The sequence below is a fragment of the Bos taurus genome, chromosome 15 (assembly GCF_002263795.3).
Source record: "Bos taurus isolate L1 Dominette 01449 registration number 42190680 breed Hereford chromosome 15, ARS-UCD2.0, whole genome shotgun sequence".
In the NCBI taxonomy this organism is placed as follows: domain Eukaryota; kingdom Metazoa; phylum Chordata; class Mammalia; order Artiodactyla; family Bovidae; genus Bos; species Bos taurus.
Window position 1 is genome coordinate 53,956,448 of NC_037342.1, and position 6,000 is coordinate 53,962,447.

Below are 6,000 nucleotides of genomic sequence, written 5' to 3' on the forward strand. Positions count from 1 at the left end.
ATGATGCATGGGCAGTTAGTCCCTAGTGTTTTGACATGCATACTGTGCTAAGTCGCTTCAGTTGTGTCTGATTCTTTCCAGCGCTATGGACTGTAGCCCGCCAGGCTCCTCTGTCCATGGGATTCTCCAGGCAAGAATACTGGATTGGGTTGCCATTTCCTTCTCTAGGGGACCTTCCTGACCCAGGAATCAAACCAGCATCTCGTATGTCTCCTGCATTGGCAGGCAGGTTCTTTACCACTGGCATCACTGGGGAAGCCCCATTTTGACATATATTTAGCTAACACAAGGGCTTCCCTAGTGGCTCAGCTGGTAAAGAATCTGACTGCAATGAAGACCTAGGTTTGATCCCTGGGTTGGGAAGATCCCCTGGAGAAGGGAATGGCTCCCACTCCGGTATTCTGGAGAATTCCATGGACTGTATAATCCATGGGGCCGCAAAGAGTCGGACACGACTGAGCAACTTCCACTTCCACTTTAGCTAACACAAAACAGGACACCTACTGTGTGGCAGGTACTGTTCCAAGAATGTTGACTGTATTAGCTTTTTTAAAAATTGAGGTATAGTTGATATATAATATTAGGTATACAATATAGTAATTCACAGTTTTTAAAAGTTTTAGTTTATAGTTATAAAATATTTGCTATATTCCCTGTGTTGTAAATCCTTGTGGCTTACTTATTTTATATTAGTAGTCTGTACCTCTTAATCCCCTATTCCTATCTTGCCTCTTCCTCCCAGATATATTAATTCTTAATCCTTACAGCAACCCTAAGAGACAAGTTTTTTTTTTTTTTCTTCCCATTTTACACATGAGGAAACTGAAACAGAAATAATGCAACTTGTTCAAGATCACCGAGTCAGCAAGTGACAGGCAGACTATCAATTGTGACAATTTGGCTTCAGTGCCTGCAGCCTTAACCCTATGCTATACCGGTTTGGGCTCTATATTAGCTCACACTTCCATACTGCCTGATTATGATTCATGTTCATTTTTACAAGTGAAAATACAGCTAGGTTGTTCAGATCCCAGGCTGTCAGATTTGAAGGTGATCTTACTGTTTATCCAACTCAACCACCCATTTTCTGCCTGAGTCCTCTCTACAGCATTCCTGCCAAGTGGTCTTGAATCTATAAACAAAGATTCAATTATGTTCAGTATACCATACTTACTAAATTACATAGATAAGTAAACTAATAAATGTTAGGAAGAATTTAAAGAGAGGCTAGAATAAAATTTTATGATTAATTTTTAGATCATCAGGAAATTCTTCTGAATCGAGCATAGTTTCCTAAGTAATTCATTTAGTTGCTTTTAGTCTAAATCAAGAATGCTGTTTTTCCTTGGAAAAGATTGTCCAATTCTTGGCCTTGCCTTTGACTTAACCTCTGTAAGAGAATCAAAAAATTTGGCTTTTTTTTGCCCTATTGAAGCCATGTTGAGTTCACAGGTAGTAAAGTGGCTTCAGGATTAGACCAAGGGAGTCTTCCTCAAACCAGGTTTTCCTAAAAGATATGTGATGATTGCATAAACAGCATAATCTGGTATTGTGGGTTGTTTTGTTTTAGCCTCTCCTGGTATAGGAGGTACAGGAAGCAGAACCATTTTCCTGAAACCATGAAGCCTGACAGGAGAGTTTGCCTTCTCCCTCTTAGTTATATTCCACCTTTTCGTGTTGCTTCACTTGATCTTATTTCACCCTTGTGATAAACCTCAAGGTTTTTCTCTCCCGTGTTTTGTAGAAAACAAGCCCAGGTCATTTATCAAGTATGCTTAACCCCACTCCCAGTAAGGGGTGGACTAAGGCTAGAACCAAGGTCTTCAGACTTCACATCATGTAACTTTTCCACTGTAGAGCAACTGCTAAGAAGAATGTGTTGGTCTTCTCATGAATGTGCCTTGAATGAATGCTTACTGATTTGCCCAACAGTCATGGTGGCTGCTATGAAAGACAAAGGAAAACCACATCCAAGTTCTCTGCTTCCTGGAACTGAAAGTCATTGTAAAGGCCAAACATGTATGTATGTCTTGTGCATCTCATAGACTTCTGTCAAAAGTTTACTGTGTGCTAGATGCTGGGGATACAAAGATGAATTTCTTGACCTTGAGGAATTAGTGGAGGGAGAGACATAGACAAATAGTTAAAATGTGCTGTAATGATAAAACACTAGTGCTTACTGTCGGAGAAGGCAATGGCACCCCACTCCAGCACTCTTGCCTGGAGAATCCCAAGGACGGAGGAGCCCAATAGGCTGCAGTCCATGGGGTCGCTAAGAGTCAGACACGACTGAGCGACTTCACTTTCACACATTGGAGGAGGAAATGGCAATCCACTCCAGTGTTCTTGCCTGGAGAATCCCAGGGATGGAGGAGCCTGGTGGGCTGCCATCTATGGGGTCGCACAGAGTCGGACACAACTGAAGCGACTTAGCAGCAGCAGCAGCAGTCCTTACTGTGGGCCAGAATTTGTGCTAGATCTATTTTCTTTAATCCTCAGAACACTTTTCATCAACAAATGATACAGAGGCTCAGAGTTTAAATGATTTGGCCAGTAAGTGGCAGAGGTGAGATGCATTTGTTTTCAATAATAAATTTATAATGAAAAATTGGAGGAACTAGAATACTTGAGTGACTGCGATTAGCAAACCTGTATAGGAAGCTGATTCCCTGTCAGATGGATGTGTGGGCCAATGTGGAGGCTGGAACAAAAGGAGTAAAATTAATTATAACTTCAGAATTGTCAGATAGAGATGACCTTACTGGTGGTTCAGGTCACTAAATCTTGTGGCTACAAGTCCCTGCATCTGTCTTTACATAAGGGGAACCACACGAGTGGACTATACATTAGGCTGGAAGGCTACATCTCTCCAGCTGGCCTGGGAGGACGGCCAGAGTTTAAACTCTAGGCTTTCTGACTTGAAACCTATTTTCTTTCCACTGTGTCATGTCCTCCCTCTGCTGCATGAAGGAAGTATGTGCCCACAGTCGGTGTGGGCCCAGAGAAGGGTTGTCTGTGACTGCCTTAGGGATTAAGGGTTCATGGGATAAAGTTCTTAGTAAACTAAGAATAAAAGTTTGTCAACTGGGAAAGTGAAGAGCACCCCAGGCGAAAGGAACAGGACATATTACATAAGAGGCATAGACCCATGGGAGAGCACAGAGTGTTAATGGAGCCTCAAAGGGTCAGATGGAACTGAGAACACAGACACAGGTGGTTTAGCGAGGGACGGAACAGTGGGTTTTGAGACAAGTAGGCAGAGGCCACATCACAGAGGCTTGCTGAATAGTCTAGACAATAGGCAATAGAAAGCCATTGATAAATTGTAACATCTGAGATTCGTACATTAGAAAAATCACCTTTTGTAGCCTGAAGGGAGAATCACCAATCTGAAATAGGTCATAAATCAAAGCCAAACGGCACCTGTATCTTGAGATCGAACAAGCAGATGAACACAATATGAAACTGGATTTAGTTTAGTTTCAGGCAAATTTCTGTGATCCCCTTGGAAACTCAGGACAGGAGAGGATTGGGGTGACTTCAAATGTGGCCTGAGTAGCCTTTTGCTGGGTCATCTCATGCTTGGAAATCCTCCGGCTTTTGCCTGAGCCATGGTCCTCGTTAAACCATGGAGATGGGATTGGTTCCACGGTTCCACTAAGGAACCATGTAGGCCATTCTCTGACGCACGAACACACACTCTGATTTAGACCTGGAACTGACTGTATCTCCCTGGAATTTTCTGGGCCAAAATGACCCACAGTCCCAGACTGGTCAACTAAACTCATCTCCTATGAATAATGAATAAATGTGACTAAGGTTGTATTTATTGTACACCTATTACACCCAGGTGCTTTCATATACTTTATCATTTACTCATGATTTTGTGAAATGTAGATATCAGCCCAATTTTGTGAATTAAGAAATTAAGAGAGGCTATCTGGCTAGCCTTGGCAGAGCTGGGGTTTGAGGGGCAGACTGAGGGTCCCATCACCATCCTCTCCTGACCATCTTGCATATTGTAACGAGGGTTCACATCAGGCACTCACTGAACAGCCATTATGCTCGGGACTGGACAATGATAGGCTTCTACTCTAGCAGTGAGGAGTTTTGGCTGCAAACTCCTAGGTTTACCCTAAAATAGGGGACCAGCTATCCTGAAGCCTTTGCATGAAGCCCCCACCCTTACTTAAAATTGTGTGTAACTCACGGCTTGAGTTGCGTAACTTCTTAGCCAATGACACATTAGAAGCAGCCGAGCAGCTAGAAAGTGTCACTTTTTGCTTTCAAGCAAGTGGATGTCACTTCTTGGTTTTGTATTAATAGAAAGTACTTGGATTTTAGAGTTGAGAAAGACTGGAGCTGAATGCCCATTCATTACCAGTGTGAATTTTCAGAAGTCATCGGACTTCCCTGAGCCTTGATTTGCTCATCTGTAAGATGAAGATAATATCAGTATCTACAAGCAGATCAGTATGAGGAAGAGAGACCAGGAAGTGTCCAATTCATAGTGTTTGGTCAGTAAATAATTATCATTATTTTCAAAGCAGTGCTTTGGATTTTAATCTTACCTGTGTGAGAAAAGTGAGTTGTCATCCTTCATTTGTTTGTTTTTCAACTAACCTTTGTTATAGACAACACATCGGCCTATCACATCTGATGCTCTGCCGAATTAGGAGAGAGTGTTCAAGTGGTCAGCCTTGTGATTCTGATCACCTGTCCCTCTCAGTGGGCTGACATGTCCTTCTGTATACATTCCGAACTCTTGTTTCAACCACACTTCTACTTGAAACGGTTTAGAGGAAAGCCAGGGGTCTGAGTACACATTCTATGTCTCCAAAATCAGGCATCAGAGGGCTCTTTTATAAGTGAAAAGTAAACAGATCTCCGGCAGTGAAGAGGCCTCCTCCTGCCTGCCCCAGTGATGGGGGCTGGGGTGCTCATAGTCATGCCTGCAGTGTGAGCCCATCTGTTTTTTCTGTCCGCCTCCTGAGTACTGTCCCCTTGCGGTTTGCATCATTCCCAGATACGAGCCAACTCCAACCTCCTCAATCCACTTGGTCAATAACTGTCTTATTTAAACACACTCCCTCTCTCTTTGGGCGCCAGATGTGAAGTTTCAAGGCAGTAGAGGCCAGGCTGGCTAACGCCGGGACACCTGCTTCAGCAGGCAAGCCAGTCAGCTGCTGCTTCTGATGATGTTGGCCCTTTTTCATGGACTTCATGAGGGTTTCACCCCACCAAGCACACACACAGGCAGCTGAAGGAGCCTCATAAATTATGGTTTTGTTTGTTTACTTAGGGCAGGCAGCGTGGTGTAGTGGAAAGAGCCTGCACTTGGAAGCAGAAAACATGGGTTTGAGTCCTCGCTGCTTATGGGATTTTGTCTTCAGAGCACCTCTTTCCTCACAGATATATAACACCTGAAATGATGATAAGTGCTAGTTGTTTATCTGCTTATCTCCTCCACCACAGTGTAGTCAGTCCTAGGAGGTCAGGGCCTACTTTGGCCATAGTTCCATCTCCAGCACCTAGGACAGTGCCTGGAACATAGTAGGCTCTTAGAGAAGATTTCTTAAATGAATGAATTCTAAAACTACCTCTTCCACTCACTGGCCATGCCTTCTGGGGAAAGTCATTTTATCTTCCTTGGGCCTTCATTCTGTCAGCTGTAAAATGAAACCATTAGATTGCTATTCCTGATGCTCTAAGATGATAAGAGTTCATTCATTTAAAAAAGTTACTTTGGCACTTCCCTGGTGGTCCGGCGGCTAAGACTGCACACTCCCAAAGCATGGGGCCTAGGTTCCATCCCTGGTCAGGGAACTAGATCCCACATGCCAAAACTAAGAGTTTGCATATGCTGCAACTAAAGATCCTACATGCCGTAACTAAAGAACCCAAACACGCCACAATGAAGACAGAAGATCCCATGTACTGCTACTAAGACTGGGTGCAGCCAAATCTCTCTCTCTCTCTCTCTCTCTCTCTCTCTCTATA